Raw genomic sequence first — 19599 nt, forward strand, 5'->3', positions numbered from 1 at the left:
GAACAAAGAGAATAGTGTCTTAGGTGTCATAATCATTGCAGGTGTTTTCCTGTGCTTAAAGAATTCTGTTTCATTTCTGATGGGCACAATTTGAGCTCCCTTGAGAAGTTACCGGGAAGAATTGCTTCTTTATCTTCCCAATCTGTGAGTCGTATGAAAGGCCCTTAAGAATATATCCATGTCTGTCTGGGACAAATGCTGAAAAAGGTCTCTCTGCGTAATGTCACTAAATCGTTTGCCTCATGAACAAACTTTTTTTTTAAAGTATTGGTTATTATGAGGTTTTAAGAGGATCCATAGGAATAACATCAGCAGATATTATAAGAATAGATTTGCTAGAGTTAAAATATTTTCTTTGCATGCGTGTTTTTGTGTGACGGTCTTTTAAAAATGTACAACTTTACTGTAACACATATATTTATTAAAGGTACAGATTGTTATCTTAATTTTATAGCTGTAGGAAGAAGAAAGTACTTTTCGAACATCTAATAACTAGTGATATTCAACCAATAGTTATGTGACAAGCACACTACTAACTCATAATTGCATTATTTTCTTAACTCCTCAAAGCATGCTAAAATGTAGATGCTTATTTTTTTTTTTTACATGTTACAGATGCATAAACTCCTATGTGGAAAGTTTGAGTCACTTTTCAAAAGCCACAGGTAGGAAGAAGAAGAGCCAGTTTTCAAAACCAAGGACAGGTAATGACATAGACCATTTTTAAAACCACTGTGGCTTATTAATGCCCAGAACTGGAGATGACACTTTGGGGCAATATGAGTGTGGCTTATACATTTTTAAAATGTTCTTTTCCACCCTAGCATAAAAAATGGAAAAGTGGGTTGATCCTGAGAGAGTTGCTTTCCCAGCACGCAAAGCAAATAAAACACTATCTTAAGTAAAAATGCACGGGGAGAACATTTTCTTTTATTCCAACTATGTGAACACTCTCCTGCGTGGCCTAGACTTCTGTTGTTACAGAAAGGCGGCATCAACTGTTGGATAAAAAGAAACTATTGGGAGAGAATAATGTCATAGAAATCCATTACTCATCCAGCAGCGGCACCCAGGAAGAATAGCCCCTCCAAGACCAAGCTGTCTGATTGGCTGGGGGATTATAATAGCTTCTAATGTGATTAAGGAAAATACCTAACAATGAAACAAAGCAAAAACATTACAGGAGAGCCAAGCCAGGGCTGTCAGCTCGTGGGGATGGAGCCAACCCTGGGGCTTATTCATTCAACGTTCAATGGCGCACATGATGAAATTCAGCTCACCCCACAGAGGGCACGTTTTGAAATGAGGCCTCATAGATCCTATTATTTAGTCATGGGATTTGTGAGCCTCCAGTCTCGTGCATGAAAATGGACATGGAGGTGACCAAGTTTCCATGTTTCAGAGCAAGGTATTGAAGTGAAAAACTGAGCAAAAAATAGTGAAAAGGTTTTGGCACCTTTCATAGTTTCCCTTCCCGTATAATTCTGCTTTCTCAAAAATGATACATTCATTGACTGGTAAGCTAAGTGAAGTGGTAAACTTACACTGTAGAGCATAAAATAATGATATGATACAAAGTGAAAAAACATTCCAAGTCATCTATGTTTGGTGGAATTTAATAACGTCAATGAAAGGAGCCGGCACAGTCTCTGGAATGCAGGAAAGACTCCTTGAATGTGTCTTGAAGTCTATGGGGAAAACTCCTCTAAAAAAGCTGGTTTTAATTATTAAACTGCTGCTATCACATAGATGCTCTCTGGGTAGAATTGTATAATTTTGCTTTCTTTTGTGATGCTAGAACTGGGTTATGAAATATGCATGTTTTATTTAATTATTTTGCCTTGGAATTGGTAGCTAATGACTTCTAAACCTCATAACCAGGCGCCTCTTCATTTCCTTTCCTCTCTTTGGAAGGTGGAGAAAGATTTTTATTCAGAGGCACGAATTCTGGGAAGCCATTTTGCTCACATTACGTTGACTTTTTGCCAGGTGTTATGTTAGACATGCTCACTGCTGGGGACTCTGTGGGTGTTACTGAAAATTACTTGGACAGAAAAACAATATGTTGGCTCCGTAAAGGATGAGAAAGTGGTGATGCAGGAGCGTGAGGGAGCAATTTGCAACATGCGGCAGGGGCTGGAGTTCTTTCTGCGTCATTGCCAACCAAAACAGCTCTGCTCAGAGCTTTGTCACTTTATTGTAACAACATTTAGGCCCGAAGTTCTTAAATCAGTATCTTAGTTTAGCCATTAAAAAAAAAAAAATCGCAGCTACCTAATCATTAATTTTTAACACTGTTTAAAAACTCGTATTTTTAAAAAAAAATATGAAAACTGATGAAGAAATGATCACAGAGCATAAAATCTTGATAAGGAATTTTTTAAATAAATAAAAGAGCTTTGGCCAATAATGAAAACAGAAGCTTCTCGTCCTGTTTTCTCTACCATTTTCTATCCTTTTTCCCCCTACAATTAGTATACGTCCTGCTGTTCCTCCACCTCAGTGATTTCAAATCCTTTCCATTAGTCACTCTCTCCCACCCCCAGTTCTGCTTCCTTAATCCAACCAGTCAAACAGAATTTTCCATTTGGACTGTGTGCCTCCAACTCATTTTATTTTTTAGTAAATTTTTTAAATGTATGAATATATAAAATATACTTATCAAATAGATTTTTATACATTTATGATTTTTAAAGTTTCAATGACAAGTACGTATATGTTCCTTTTAGAATCAAAAGTAAGGGTGACCAAGCATTCTCAGTAGCCTGAAGTTGCCCAGTTTTAGTGTTAGAACTCCTGTGTCTTGAGAAACCCAAGAATCCCAGGCAAGCCAGGTCTCTTGGTCACCCTAAAAAGATAACAATAGTTCTAAAACACCATGGCAGCTGAGGCAAAGATAAAGAATTGTCATTTATTAAGTAACTCATTAGTATGAGGAACAAAATTTATCAGTTCTCCTGTGGAAGCTGGTGTGTGTGTGTGTTTCCTAACTACGAAATTTAAAGAAAAGGTAGTTAAGCATTACTTAGAAGGTACTGAGTAATATACAAGATTCTATGTCAGTTTCCCCAAAAAATACAGAAATAGAACCTAAGGAGCTGGTACTCACATTGATTTTAGAAGAAGAAAGACCTAACCTTTATTACATTAATTTAAAGTAATTCCGTGGGTGTCTAAAGAGGCGATGCAACGTTCTGGGCAGATACTCATATTTACACGTATGCATGAAATACTGAAGGCATAAGTAGCTAATGTGTTTCCTTAACATCTTATCCTACAAACAATTCTTCTTCGCTAGTCATTAACTAAGACCTGGATAGCAGAATTGGAGGTTACTGGTTTGATCAAGGGCTTTATTGCTTGTTATTCCAAACTGTGCATCAACACATTAAAAAATGTGATAGTTTTAGTTACCTAAAGCAGTGAATCTAAAGTCCTAGACCACCCAAACTTTGTTACCACCTAGACTTCTCCAGTATTTTAATAACAAAAACGTCCCAGTTTTTCCCAGGCACATGTACAGATTTTCCATACATTCTCTGAGCCTTGTTACTTCCTGGGATGAATTTGACCTCTTGCAACTAAATATTCTTTCTTTCTTTCTTTCTTACAACTAAATATTCTTTCTTTCTTTCTTTCTTTCTTTCTTTCTTTCTTTCTTTCTTTCTTTCTTTCTTTCTTCTTTCTTTCTTTCCTCTCTCTCTTTTCTTTTCTTCCTTCCTTCCTTTCTTTTATTGTTTTCATTCCACACATACTTGTTGAGCGCTTAGTTTGTGCCAATCACTGTTCCATGTACCAAGGATATAACAGTGGACACAAAAGACACAAATCCCTGCCATCTTGCAGCCTGTAGTCCACTGGGAGGTATAAACAATAAACAATAACAAAATTAGGGATCAATTCCTTGGGGAAAGGGAGATTGGAAGAACTAGGAGAGTGTTTTCATTTTCCATAATAAAGTGACATTGGGCAAAGACCTAGGAGACGTAAGAGGGTCCACTGTGGAGATAAAAGCGGAAGAAGATCTGCTAACTGGGGCATCTACCTCGTTTTTGATACTGCTTTTCTTTGTATTGCTCTGCTCTAAATACCCATTGTTTGGTGTAGTATAAACAGAACGATCACAAGGCTACCTTTAGAAATTAGTACAATTAAAACAATAAATTAGACTCAAGATTGGAATTGTATATCTTTCTTATATTGAAATTGGAAAAGACTTTTAATGCCAATAAACAAATTTATTCCTAATAACTTCATGGTGAATATAGGTTGGCATTATAAAAAACACCACTAAACTAGGGGGTCAAGAAGCCTAGGCTTTGATCCTGGTGACACTTCTAATTAGCTATGACAGTGTACATACAGCCCATATTCTGGTTCTGTATTTTTATTTTTTAATTTTATTTCTAAATTTTTGATGAGAGAAAATGTAAAGATTCAACCTATAGTGACTTCTAGTTCTGACATGATGTAATCTAAAATTCTGGAATTAAATTGTATCGATTCAAGACATCACTCTGTTATAGAGAAAAGTTATACTTCTCATGACTGTCGCAGTCCCCGCCTCAGAAATTTAGTCTCCTTAGAAGTGCTCCAGTGGAGCCAGTTCAAGGACAAGATGCAAAGGCTGTGCCCGGCAAGGTGAGGCAGGAAGTTCCCAGGAAAGTAGACTCTCTTTTTATCACAATTATAATGGGCAGGATTCTAAGATGGTCCTAAATGGCACATGCACATGTATAATCTCTCCTTGTGTGTGGGCGGGACCTGTGAACGTAATGGGATATTATTCCCAAGATTATGTTACTTTATTTGGAAAGATTAAAGGATGGAATTAAGGACTCTCATCAGCAAAGTTTCAGTGAATAAAAACATGGGTTATCCTGGGTGGGTCTGACCTTATCAGGTAAACTGTTTAAAAGCAGCATTAGATTTTTCCTGAGTTCAAAGAAACCTGGAAGAGGCAAGGCCCCATTAGTTTATATCTGTAAGAAAATGAACTATGTCAACCATCTGATGAGCTTGGAAGTGGATTCTTCCCTAGTCAAGGGTCCAGATGAGATCCCAACCCTGGCTGACACCTGGAGTGTGGTCTTGTGAGACCCTGAGTAGAGGACCCAATTAGGTTGTTGCCTAGACTCCCGACTCATGAAAACTCTGAGATAATAAATGGGTTGTTTTAAAAGCCATGAAGTTTGTGGTAGTTTGTTGGGCAGTAATAGGAAACAAATACATCCATCGAAATGGAGTTGCTAGTAATGACATAGTCCCGTTAAGAAAATGAACACACTTTGCAGACCAAAATCTCATTTACTCTCACAACATAGATGCGCCATTGTTAATAGTCTGGTGAGTTTTCTTCTAGTACATTTTTAAGCGTTGTTGGCTTTTTAAATACCAAGCACAAACATGTCAACCTTACTGCCGTTTGTGGTGGCTGTGGAGGGAGTCGCAGGTGGCAATTCTGTTGTGGCAGTTGGACGACACCTCCCCTGTCAATACCCAGACTGTGAGGCTTGTGGCCACTTATGCCATTTTCTCCTGTTTCCTATAGTATCTGAAGGTAGACGCAACAAATTTCTGACTCTCAGAACCAAAACCGAGGCAGCAAAACTGAAATCTAGTGACAATCCACCTACATCCCAATTTTCACCCCCCTAATCCTTTCAGTGATTTTTCTAAGTTTCCGAATCCTTGTTTTAAATCTTTGTTTAAATTACCCAGTGTAATTTCCATTTTCCTTAATGATACTAAATGATAGCTAACAATACATACTTACTGATACATAACAATGATCTAAGTAATACCATATTAATTTGTCAGTTTGATAATTACTTTCATTTTATTATAATTGATAGTCATAAGTAAGAGCATGCAGTAAAAAATTTTTGACATTTGAAGTTTTTACTCTATATTAACATACTCCCTGACTCTGCAGTAGACGTGTAGAGACTCAAATGCTGCTGTGTCTTATTTGTACCTTTCTTATCTGAAAGAACTCTTTGCGAGGGTTAGGGAATTTAGCAGATTCTGGGACATTTTTAAATAAAGTTACAGTAGCTCAATCTATAATTTTTATTACAGTTTCTCACATCCCACATCACCCTTCACTTCTGACATTCAGTCTTAGATATTGCCTTGGCCAAAAAGCTAGTTTAATGCCGAGTATGTATTATTCTATTATTATTCTTTTTTTTAATGGGTTGTATCGTTTTACAAGTAAAACATGACTGAACATGATATATAGAACATGTACAAGTGACTGAAGTACTTTTATAGCGGGATAGAGAGAGAAACATATCTCTTCTTCTGCCCCTAAAGCCTGTCATGCAGGTACCTAACTACTCTCCTATTCTTTCAGACTTTCATGTCTAACACCGCTTTTATGAAACTAATGCTATGAAGACAATAATTCAAACCCTTACCCTCAAAACAATAACAAATATTCAACATATTTTTCCAAATGAACTTTAATTTCTCTACTCCTATGGACTGAACAGTGTGGGTATGTGTCTTAACAATCTTAGAACGACAGTGGCCCAGGGCCAGCTCTGTGAGAACAAAGGATGGTGGGGTAGGCCCTGCGTCACCAGCCCCCATGTGGGTGCCACTGGCTCCAAAGCAGGTGGCCTGGGGCCTTTGGCCGGGAGGCGGGGGAGGGGTGGCCCACTGGTGGCAGTTGCGGAGCCAGCTTTATGTGCCATTGTTCCGTGTTCTAGAATGCAGCGATCCGTCTCACACACTCTAAAAGGACACAGTTGTCACCAGGAGCAGCCAGAAGGCGGTCAAGCTGAGGCAGGCATAGGAGCCTGGTCTCCTGACCCCCCTGGGTCTTACGGAGCTGGGTCCTCCCCGCATCCACACGGGTTCCCGTGTGACACCCAATGAGGTGTGAGCCTGGGGTGGGTGGGTGGGGTCACTGGCGTAAGTCCCCCCTGCCTCAGCAAGAACTCCTCAGGTTCAAGGTTTGGCTTCAACTGACTAGCCTTGGCCTTTGGACCAGCCCTCCCGACCCCACTGGAAGGAGACCATCAGCCACCCTGTGGTGAGGGACAGGGACAGCATCTAAGGGCCGGTGACAATAGTTCTGAAGAGCCCACCGCCCCTTACCCTACAGTATGCCCATCCTTCAGGATCAGTCAGAGGCAAAGACTAGAGTAGGGACAGAAAGGAGAGGATACTGAAAACGTGGACGTTTGGAAATAGTCTAGTCCATGATATTGTTGGAGCAGAGTTTGATTTCTATGTAGATAGGACTTTTTGAAAATTTTTTTCCTTAAAAAATCTCTTACTCTGCGAGCTCTGTGCTTTCAGAGTATGAGAGACGATGCAGAAGGGAGGCCCTCAATCTGGGAGGGCTGTTGTATTATTGTTTCCGTTTCAATAAAATTATTTGTAGTCCCTGAAAAAGAAAAGACTCTTCAAGTTCCCAAGTGTCCAAGCCATGGGCACCAGTGGCCCTAACGCTGGTGGCCCGTGGCCCTTGCCTGGGGGATGGGGGAGGGAGGCCATTGGGCAGCGGCAGTTGCTGAGTCAGCTTTCTGTGTTGTGGCTCCATGCTCTGTGACAGGGGACCCGGCCCGTGCGCTCCAAGGAAACAGTCGTCATCAGGAGCCCAGAAGAGGTCAAGCTGAGGCCGGCATAGGAGCCTGATCCCCTGATCTGTTGGGGCCATTCCCTGTGATGCTCAGTGAGGTGTGTGCCTGGGGCTGGCGGGGTGGGGGCGTAGTGAGAAGGTCCCTGGCACAAGCACCCCAAGAAACCCTCAGCTTCTAAAGCTCATGTCCTGATGAGGCCCTTTGCCTGGGCTGGGGAGGGGCCCCTTGGGCGGTAGGCTGTTGCTGAGCCAACTTTGTACGCCAACGCCACTCCATGTCCTGTGATGTGGGGATCAGGCTCACTTATTGTGACAGGACGGAATGGTCACAAAGGACCTGCAGGAGCAGTCGTGCTGAGGCTGGGGCCCGAGAGCCTGATTTCTCGGCGGGTAGTGAAGCCGGATCCCGCCCCCGCGCCGGTGCATTTCACGCCAACAGACACAGGAAATGAAGACTGCAGGGAAAGACGGTCTCAAGGGACCGAGGAGGAAATCTGCTGGTGGGATGCAGCACAACCACTTAGCTATTTCTCTTTCGCTTCATTTGGCTCCACCAAAGGCTATTCTTCAGCCTTAAAGTTCCATTCACATCAGTATAGAGCAGATCTATCTAAAGCTGGCTTAAATACATACGACACAGAAACATGAATTTGTATCACTGTGAGTATACTGAAATGGTCAAACAGTACATGTCTTGTGAAAAGAATCAAGTGTAATTGAGACATCTTATTTGTCATGTCTCTAAAATATAATTCAGAAGAAAATTGAAAGCTTTACATCAAAACTCTGGGAGTAAATATATTAAGGTTTGCAATAACAGATGAAAAAATTAATATGTATGTCTTTACATTATGTTTAAATATAACTTTTGCTGAAAAGCACAGTTAAAAACATAGAATTGAATTTTCCCACTTAATTGGAATTATTGTTAAGGATAATTATTAAAGATGTGCCATAGTTTAATATTTCTTAGCCAATAGTTATTCTAAAAAAACTAATGCAGTGGAAGAAAGCATTGTGATGAACAGTACACATTTTACTGTCTCATATAGAGAAGTCTTAGACCTCACTTAAGACATTAGAAACATGGGTCTTTTTTTTTTAATAGGTTAAGAAATAGAATTAGGGTTAGGGAAACTAGTAGACATTAAGTAGATATTATGAAGTAGTTCTGATTGGTTATCCTAAAGAAAGTCTTTTAGGAAAACCAACTGGGAAGCCCACAGAGCTGGGCAATCCTGCTTCCTGTGCTCACTAGTTCTATTTCTAGTTCTTGTTCTAGATCTCTAAATAACTACACGGTTATAAGTTACTGATGGCAAGTAATAGAATCCTTGATTATTTAACACACACAGAAATTTAAAAGCAATCTAGTTCATTTTACTTTCTTTATATTATCAAAATAACAGCAATGATAAAACTATCAAAAATGCAAAGACATATATGCATAAATAATAAAGACACGCATACACACAAAAAGAGAGAGAGAAAGAATTCTTGAGCTTCCTATTGTTGAAATCAGTGCCCACGGACACTTTGCTAATTATCCGAAAAGCAAAAATAGAACCAGGCCTCCTGATTCCTATATCAATAATGTTATATTTATATAACAGTTTAGATGCAAAATTTTGCTGAATGTGATGAAAGTTAATCAAAATTAACAATTTATTTCCATTTAAAAACAGGGTTTTATGCTACAAGGAATCTATATTCAAAAAGTTTAAATTCAACATTTTGCAGGTGTGCACAGATTCTACTAAGCCGTTGCAGGATGCAACCATTACTGTTTTCCAATATGTGGTTCTCAAACCATTAGTGGGTTGTGAGATCAATATAGTAAATTATGAGGGGGATTTTTTATAAAATGTAATAGGCAACTGAAAAATGACAGAGTGTATTACTCATGATAAGGACAAGTAAGTTTAATAAAACAATTGTTTAATTTTTATTTAAGTTATGCACAACTTTATTTTATCTAACCTTCTAGTGGTCGTGTAGATGACAATAGTCATCCATGCAAAATAATTGTCAGCTGTAGTCCAATGTCGACATGGCAATGCTGCGTGCGCCCAGATTAATAATCTTCAAAAGGTGTCGCATCGCCTCAGTTCTGGCCAAGTGCCTCAGTTCTGGCCAAGCGCCTCAGCTGTGCAGTTTAGCCGGAATTTTGGGACATGTGATCCACGTGACCTCTCACGCTCCGTTTGGAAGCGTGACCACTGCAGGGTTAAGTATATGTATGTATACGTGGTTACAATGAAAATATATTATTTAGTCCCAGTAAAGAAAAGGTTTTCATGCCATTGGGTTATAGAAATTACCTAAGAAATGGATGTGGTCAACCATGATCCAAAATTATTAAATGGAAACTCCTAGCAATAAGCAATTCATGCTTATTTTATTTTTTTAATTGTATTTTTCCCATTATCACTTATCTCCCCTTTACCCTCTTCCACTTCCATCCCCAGGCCCCTACTATCAGCACACTGTTGTCTGCGTCTATAAGTTCTTTCTCTTCTTCTTTTTTATTTTTTGCTTGACCACAAGTTTTAAATCGTGCACTGTCCTGGGTAGTATGATGAGATCAAGTGCCATCCTGCCCCTTCTTGCTCAGGATATGAGTCACCCCTCACCCAGGGTCCCCACGCTGCAGATGCTCCCCACCTGTGAGTTGCTCAGTGGCCGCCTGGGTGATCGGATTCACTACCTAGTATCACAGTGCTTGTGTCCAAGTCACCCTTATTTTACTTAATAATGACCCCCAAGTGCAAGAGTAGTGATGCTGGCAATCCGGATATGCCAAAGAGAAGCCGTAAAGTGCTTCCTCTAAGCGGAAAGGTGAGTGCAGTACAATGAGATATTTTGAGAGACAGAGAGAGTGACAGACCTTATTCATGTAACCTTTACTATAGCACATTATAATTGATCGATTTTATTTGTATTATTTTTAATCTCTTACTGTGCCTCATTTAGGAATTAAACTTTATCATAGATATGTTCGTATAGGAAAAACATAGTTTCTACAGGGTTTGGTAGTATCCACAGTTTCAGGCATCCCCTGGGGGTCTTCAGATGTATCCCTCTTGGGTAAGGGGGTACTACAGTGGTGTCAAAATGAGAGAAGGGTTCTGGGCATTTCCTCATGCTGGTGTTCAAGAAAGAAGGAGAAGGTTGTATTTCATATGATTCATAGTACCAAGCATTGCATCACAAACTCATTAACAGCTCCTTTACATATAGGTGAAATGGATCTGTACTGAAATGCAGGTGGATATGGGCTGCACTCCCTGTTGCAAGTACCAGGCTTTCCTCAGCCTGCTGAGAGTCCTCTTTTCTGTCTGCACACCGAGGAGCATGTGATTAAAAGTCAACACGTGCATTGAGGCAGCCACTCCACGAATGTGTAGCTGGCACAGAACGATTGACTCATCAAGTAATCACTAGCATACAAAGGGTTAAAAAAATCAAAATATGGACCTAAACATTTTAATACTCAATAACACAGTAACAGCAGAACTAACATACAAAATAATACTGTATGCATGAATGCAATATAGGATGGAGTAAAACTTTTACATACAAAAAGAGTGGCCTTTCCCAGATTCTGATTAAGCTGTTTTCAGCTAAGTCATACTTAAGTCTGAGCAGAAATCATAGGTTGCATTTGAAGGCAGTCTACTGTTCTCAATAAATCCCGGGTTCATTTAAGAGTTAAGGTTGCAAACTATAAATCCTAAGCACTGCTTCTCAGAAGCAAAATCCAAATTCAGATTTCAAGTTCTGAGCTAGTATACATTCTCTTTTGAATGAGAAAAGCAGTAGCAGTCAAGCTACCATCCAGATTAGTGTCCCAGTTCTAGCCATTGAATAAATTTCGACTTGGGGATGGGAGAAATTATAACATGAGTATTGCTTTGGATTTTGATCACATAAAAAATGAGTTAATTTCAGAGACATACTTTTAGTGTATAAGACATAGGAAATGAAACCTGTTTCTGAAAATAGCTTCTAGATTTATCTGTGGTCACTTTCCTGAGTGCCATTTCTGTATTGAAATTCAACTTCCTAATTTTCTTCTCTGTAGGGAAAAAATGGTGTGTCACATTTTATGATGCCATTAACAGACTTTTTGATTGCCAGAGTTGCAACAACATAAATTGCCATGTCTGCAACAATCAAGACTGACCCTTGGAGATTATATATTTCTAGGTATGGTATTACCTACACATACAGAATGAATATAGAATCGAGACATGTAACTCAATACATCCACGTAGAGAACATGTTCACAAATTAACCCAAAGGAAGCCTCATTTTCCAGAATGTGTTTAAATTTTGAGATTTCTCATTTTATTTTTAACTGGAACCTCCGTGTGTTAGCCCCAAATAGTACTTCTTGAATGTGGTGTTTTTCCTTAAACCTGAAGAGGAAATGTCTAGCGTCTGAGAATCATTTAATAATGTAATCATTGCCTCACATTTCAGCGATTTCTATGAATCAGGAAGGGCTTTCCAGACTCTACATAATTATCTAAACAACACCCAAAGGTTCACACAGAGGAATAATAACACTGATGGACAAAACAACAAGGGTAATTTTTTAAAAACATTTTATTTATTTACTTTTAGGGAGAGGGGAAGGAAGAGAGAAAGAGAGGGAGAGAGAGAAGCATCAGTGCCTCTCGCATGTGCTCTGTTTAAGGACCGAACCTGACGCGCCACCCAGGCGTGTGCCCTGAGACTGGGAATCGAACCGGTGACTTTTTGCTCTGTGGGATGATGCCCAACTACCCAAACCACTCCAGTCAGGGCAACAATGGTACATTTTCAAGCAATCTACTGAGTGAAGGAAGCCAGACTTACTTAAAAAGGTATCTAGGGTACGGTTGCCTTCATTCATGAAATCTTAAAAGACAAAACTATGGTAACAGGAAGCAGATCCAAGTTTGCCAGGGTCTGGGCTTCAGGGAAGGGATGATTACAGGGTGGCACAAGGGACCGTTTCAAGGATGATGCCCATGTCCTCGATCCTGCTGCTGTGGTGGCTGCACTACTGTACACCTTTGTCAAAAGTCGTCGCAAAAGTAACCCTCAATGTTATTGGATGAAACGTCTATCTGAATAGAGTTGACCTTTGAAAATTAAAAAAATAATCACCTGTGGTAAACATTATATATCTTTGTTTTCTTTTTAGAGGAAGGAAGAAACTGAGGTTGAAGTAAGTAACTGGCATAAGATCTCCCGGTGAACGGGACCTACCCTCGCGTGGCCAGATGGCAGGAATTCTGCGCCGGCAGGGAGGGGCATGCACAGCACTCCCGAGACATCGCTGGCGGCTGGTGCTATGCCTCGTAGAGAGAAGGTAAGATCTACAACACATATTCGCGATATGTTTAAAAATCAGTGCCTGGAAGGCCAAGCTATCCCCACTCAACTGCATAGCCTTGCCGCATATACGTGTTCTGCACTTGGGATCGAACTAGAAAACCAAGTTTCCTGAAGGGTGAAGATGGTATGTAAATGTATTAAGTCTCTCGGCGTTATTAAGCTACCAGGTACAATCTTGAGTTTTCAAATTAGAAGTAATTTATCCTGGGGGATGGGAAGTATGAGATTCTCTTGTTGCTGCTGAAATCCGAGGGCTCATAGCTTGCATACAATTCCCTTGTTTCCTTAATGCATTCCTGGATAAAAGCACTGGAAATTGATATTAGTATGTTTTCTTAAGTTGTTATATTTGGACCTTTTCTGTCCACAGTTCCCTCCAGTGGGTCTCACCTAAGGCTTCTCACCCCTTGAAAGTGGAGCAGATAACCACTGCCTGTCTGGACGCCTAGCCTTGACCTGCCTAGGTTCCACTCTGTTCATAAGTGGCCTTGTATCCCACCACAACTCCCTGAGCAGGCGCCATTTAAAAAATTTTCTAGAAACACCCACGTTTACCTGAGTTTCTTAGAAACAATTTAAGTGAGGTAGTCAAAAACCCATTCCAGTAGCTTAAGCGTCCTCTGCCACATTCAGGTGATTACATCTGAGGATTGCAAGGAAACAAGCTCCAGCTCTCCCCTTCTCCCTCCTTCTCCCCGCTCACCCCCCCTCCCCTCCCCCTCTCCCCCTCTTCCTTTCTCCCCACTCCCTCTCCCCCTGCCCTCCTCTCTTGCCCCGCCCCTCTCTTCTCTCTCTCTCTCTCTTCTGTCTTCTCTCTCTGCTCTGTTCTCTCTCGTCTGTTTTCTATTTCCTCTCTTCTCCCTCCTCTCTCTCATCTCTGTCCTCTGTTCTCCTTTCCTCTTATTTCTCTTTCCTGTCTATTCTTTTCCTCTTCTCTCTCTTCCCTCTCTTCTTTCTCTTTCCTCTCTTTTTCTCTTCTCTCTCCTCTCCCTCCATCTCTCCTTCTCCCCCTCCCCTGTCCCACTTCCCGCCCTCCTCTTCCCTCTGCCTCTTCTCCCCCTCCCCCTTTCTCCCCTCCCCTCCCTCCCCTTCTTCCTCTATCCTCACCCTCTCTGCCCTCCCCCTCTCCCCCCTTTGCTTCTCCCTCTCCCCTGCCTTTCCTCTGCCCCTCTCTCCTCCATCCCTCCTGCAGCCTTGGACTGGGACCACTGAGGCCAGCCGGAGCCACCATCTGAATCTCACACACTCTCTCCTGTAGACCGGCAACTGCGGCTTCATGATTCCTCTCTTTTCACTCCCATCCCAGTTTATTTACGTTATACAAAGTCGCTGTCTCATATTTAAAAATAAAACCAGAAAGTATCATTTCCTCGTGAAACCCTCTAGTGGACTCCCTCCGATTGCCCTTAGAATAAAATACCATTTAACAGCCAAGACCCCCTGATGATGACAGTGGTTCCTCTCTATCCACACACACACTTTACTTTTCTCTCCTTATATTTAGCATTCTCCACAGTACTTCAAAATACCAAAAATTATTTACTTATTCATTATGTGACTCCACATATTGGAAAATAGGAGCCACTTAACAGTAACCTTCCCTCTCTTGTTCCTTGCTTTAGCCTCAATAACAAAAACCTAGTAGTTGTACAAAAAATATGTGTGGAATGGATGAATCACTTGACACCCCTTGGCAGAGGAACCTGGCCTTAGTCTCCTAAGAGTCTGAACCAGGGACAATTTTAGTGAAATGATCTTACTCTAAACCCTTTCCCTCCGATCTTAAACGAGGTCTCTCGTTCTTCCCTCTCTAAGAGAATTTCAGGGCCTCCTGAGAACACTGACCTAGAGGATAAGACACATCCAAGAAGTATTTGCTCCAGGAGTAAAAGGGGTATTCTGGCCCCTTGTTCTACTGGCCTGTCAGATCCTCCCCAACCAAATACAAATCATAGGAGACATAGCGCAGAGGTCTTTATTCTGAAATTCTTCCTAAACATGTGCATATAAAAATGAAAACTTGTCATCTACAGGCACAGTAATTGTCCTTCCAACTAAATAACAGGAATTTAAGAAGGATCCTTAAATATTTTCTCCCACTGGAACCAAAACACAGTCCCAAAGAGAGAAATCTCCAAAGACCATTCCGTCTGAGGGTTCCTGCCCTGAGCGATGCAGAGTGATTATGGCGTCACTGAGCAGCCTGGGTCAGAATCTTTACACACTTACGAGAGATAACTATGCTGGAAAAAGTCAATGACAAGCCCTGACTAGTGTGGCTCAGTGGATTGAGCACCAGCCTGTGAACCAAATGGTCCCCAGTTTGATTCCTAGTCAGGGCACACGCCTGGGTTGCAGGCCAGGTCCTCAACTTGGGGCACGTGAGAGGCAACCACACATTGATGTTTCTCCCCCTCTCTTTCTCCTTCCCTTCCCCTCTCTTTAAAAAAATAAATAAATAAAATCTTAAAGAAAAAAAAGGCAACGATGAAAGGATTTTCCAAGGTATTGGTCATAAATCACATGAAAAGCATCAATAGAATATGCCTATCACATAACAGCTGCTTGATACATATTTATTGCATAAATTAGGAATTTAATTCACTTTTCTCCTTTGAAACAATTGAAGAGCTGGAGCTCACTGCATATAGAGTCTGGAAGCCCATAGAGATTTTTCTCACAAAATCCAAAAATATGATTTAATTTTATATCATTTTCTACTTAATAGATGTCTTCCTCTTGAACTGTCTCTTCATTAGTTACTCTGACATTGCACAAAACTGAATCCTTTTCAAGATTTATGTTTTTCTGTATTTGATTTCTCCTCTCCTCCTACTAGCCCATGTGTCTCCGTTTCTTCGTGACTCTGCATTTACCAATGATCCTTTATGTTCATTCCCTCAGAGACTTCATAAATTTTCATAGCTCTAAATATTTCCTCTGCTGATGACTGAGATACCATTTCCAGTCCTCACTGTTCAGTGAAGCTCCAGTCCCAAGGTTGAGAAATTTTGCTGCTAAATTTCTATTCCAAAGTAAAACTTTTTTCAAGATTTCACAATGACCCCACTTTGCCTTCCAAGTCATATTTAGGGAATGTCACTTAGAATTTAAACCTGCTTCTCCAGCTGTTTGTCCCAGCACACCCGGGTATGACCGCTCTCCCACGGAAGTCACTGTGATGTTTAATTGCTTCCGCCTTCTCCAGATCTGTGTCTGCAGCAACACACAGCTGTATTCTCTCTACTTAGAATGCCTCCCACTCTTTATTAAATATCCAAATTCAGTAACATGCAGTCCAAGCAATAATTTGTTGATTAAGTCAGGGAAAAAAAAAAAAAACAAAAGCGCTGAAAAATTCAAAACACAGGAAATAGAAAAGGAGAATTGGATTTGCATCTAACTGGGCGTCCCCAGGAAAATAATTTCCTACAAGGCCTTAGTTTCAATAGTATGGGGTGTTTTGGGTTGGAGCTCTGGTTTAACTCTGCAATCCTGTATGTTTTCATTAGCTCATTTTCATCTTAATATAAATATTCACTTCAAATAATTCACTATTTTCTCCAAAAACTCTATATATTTTTAAAGCTTAGCAAGTCCACTATTAGGCATAGGTTTGGCTAGTGGAGATGGAAATACTTACAATAAGAGAACATTATTATGACATTTTTACAAATGAAAACTCACTTCAACAAATCAAATTAAGAAAAAAACACATTTATGTGTTGTCAGAAAAGAAAACTTTGGCATTAGTGAAATTGGATATTGTATATTCATCATATGGAAAAACTAAAATATGTTATTTAGATAATTATAGGAACAATAAAACTTAAAGCATAACAGAAGTAAAATATTTTCTTTTAGGAAAAGACTTAAAATACTAAATGCTATTTTGACCCTTTTACCATTTAATCCAAATCAAACATTGGAGGCAAAGCTTTGTTGACATGCCCCTTGCCACTGCTTTGACGACCTCCAGAGGGCTTTTGGGGATATCAATTGATTGGGGTGTGATCATTCCCTCTACTCCCAGGCTCTGTCCCTAAGTTTGATTGGTCAATACACCCTTTTAACTATGCTGGATGTTTAAAAAAATCCTAAGGGTGGAAAAATACCCAGTTTTATGAAATTCGGTGCACAGAGCAAGGCCTCTTCTCAGTGAGAAAGTAGCGACTGCCAGTCTTCGTGGGGAAGGGATTCTTCCCCTGAAGCCACCGCAAGCCCCACTGCTTACTGTGGTCAGGTGACTGATGCTGTGTGTCTGACCCCTCCCATTACACAGTAGGGACCAGGTCACTATGAAGGAGAACTGCAATTAAAAATGCGCACATCCGTGAGAGGAGAGGAAGAAAGGAAGTGTGTGTGTGTGTGTGTGTGTGTGTGTGCGCGCGCCCTTGCACGCATGCACTAAGGCACTATGCAAATGCACGTGGAAATAGAAATGAACTGGCGGGAAGTAGACTTAGTAGAGTGTCAGGTCATGACTGTCAATGAGCTCAAAGGCTTTGACGATTCGGAATGTAACAAAGAGAAAGGCAGTATGTTTATCTTTAAAAAATAAGGTCTATACTCTTCCCCCGAAGATTCAAAAAATACCCAGATAGGAACGCAGTACTTGCCAGTGAATAAAGAACTCACTGATTTCCATGTCAATAACTAGAAAACACAAAAATGAGATCCCATACTAATGTAAGAGTCTAACTTGATCCTTCCAAAACTGAGCTGCCATGGCTAATGGGTGTGTTGAGCAGCCTCAGATGACCAAGCTGTGAATGTGAAATGGTTTTTTGTTTTCCCAGTAACTGTCCACATCTACACAGTGTTGAAATTTATATTCTTGCTGGCTACAAGCCACATTTGTTAATAATTCTTTGTTCCAACAGTATTATTTTTAGCAACTTTTGGTTTTTCAGTCTCTTCTTGGTCGTATGACTCATCCTTGTTCATTTTGAAACTGTGTTTAATATATAAAAAATCCTTTCCTTTCTTCTAGTTAAGGATGAACTAAAGTTGTAACAGCCACTGGATGGGGTGGGTGGTGTTGATGCGGCTCTCTCACTTCTTCCCATTCCCATTGCTTGTTGCCGGCTTCTCGGGTATTGGTAAGCAGGAGCGGAGAGAGGAAACCCGGACCCTTCCTTACCTACCTGAGAGCGGCAGCTCTCTTCCCTCCCTTCCCACCCACTCCTGCGCCCATGGTCCTGGCCCTCTGCCCACATAGCCTCAGGGTGGGGAGGTGGGAGCTCACCTGGCAGCACCTGTAAGGCCCTGCCATCCCCTGAGAGCTGACCTGGGCTCTTCCAGCGGAACCTAGGAGGTGGGTCGTCTCACCCCAGCTGCCTCTCTTTGAGGGTTTCTGTGGGCATCTACAGGATCCATTTCCCATACTGCTGGGGCAGTGGGCACTCCTGGGGGACGAGTGGGGTGAGGCATGCCCCGGCCTATGTGCCAGACTTTGTTCCAGCATGCTCTCCACAGTTTGCTTCACTGTTCAGTGAATGCAAAGCATGGCAGCCAGCAGATTTCCAAGAATGCAATACCAGTTTTACCTTCTTGCGACTTCCCATAATTGCTCAGCTTGGGGAAAAGCAAGCAGTCCTCAGTTCCCAGAAGAATGAGGTTACATCTTTGTATTGACAGCCTGGCAAGAATCAGAGAAATCTTTGCTCTCACTCATGCAGGCATTCTAAGGCTGACAAAAAATGTCTTTTTTCTTCTTCTTTCTTTTATTCTATGAAGTTCCCATAACTTTATCTAAGACAATTTGTAACGCTTGGCATCTTAGCATTTTTATAGCCAAGAAAGGCAGAGCTATGCACTTCTGGCAAGACAATAGGATTTGAAGCTCAGCAGGCATGTTGATTTTATAATAATGTCAAAGGACCCGAAACTGTAACTTGTAACCCTTCCTGTTTGGAGTGATGATTCCGGGCAGTTGTACTATTTGATTTTTCAGTCTCTCCTTTGAAAGTTCAGTCTTGAGGTTGGAATCCTAAGGGGGAAACAATACCGTGTGTGTCTTGAAGCAGGATGGCATTAAATTTCTTCCTTCCATCTCCTTGTTTGGCTTAGCTGTTGACACTCCAAGCTGCTGGGAACTGCCCTGATTGTATTGGGAGGTTTACTATTGGGTTTCATCTCTAGCTTCATGTGAAGCATCTGCAAATAATCAAGACCCAGAAAGACGCTCAGAGTGGGAGCAGCCTTTGGGATTTGATTTTACTACACCTTCCTGTGAGCCACATTTCTTTGTTTACATACATTCCTGCTCTGAAGGCCAACTTCCTGTCAGAAAGCGGCATACCAAATCTGAGTCTTTAGAAAAAGTGTGGTTCAACTCCTCTAATTCTGGAAACAGACTTCAAGTAATTATGATTTTTAAAGGCTGTGTCATAAAATACAGCACTTCCCTCTCACTTTCATGATTCAGACTCTTTTTCCTATAATCACACACATTCACACAGACACATATGCATGTGCACACATACAGAAAGGGAAATTAGTGCTATTTTCACCAGAAATAGCTGTCTGTATAGACCTTGTTTAGAGGCTCCAAAGTGACATTGCACAATGAGTGAAAAGTGTGACCAGTCCTATAGGGATAAATGTGAGCATAC

This window comes from Furipterus horrens, unplaced genomic scaffold (genome assembly GCF_987537825.1).
Source record: "Furipterus horrens unplaced genomic scaffold, mFurHor1.1.pri manual_scaffold_10, whole genome shotgun sequence".
Classification (NCBI taxonomy): Eukaryota; Metazoa; Chordata; class Mammalia; order Chiroptera; family Furipteridae; genus Furipterus; species Furipterus horrens.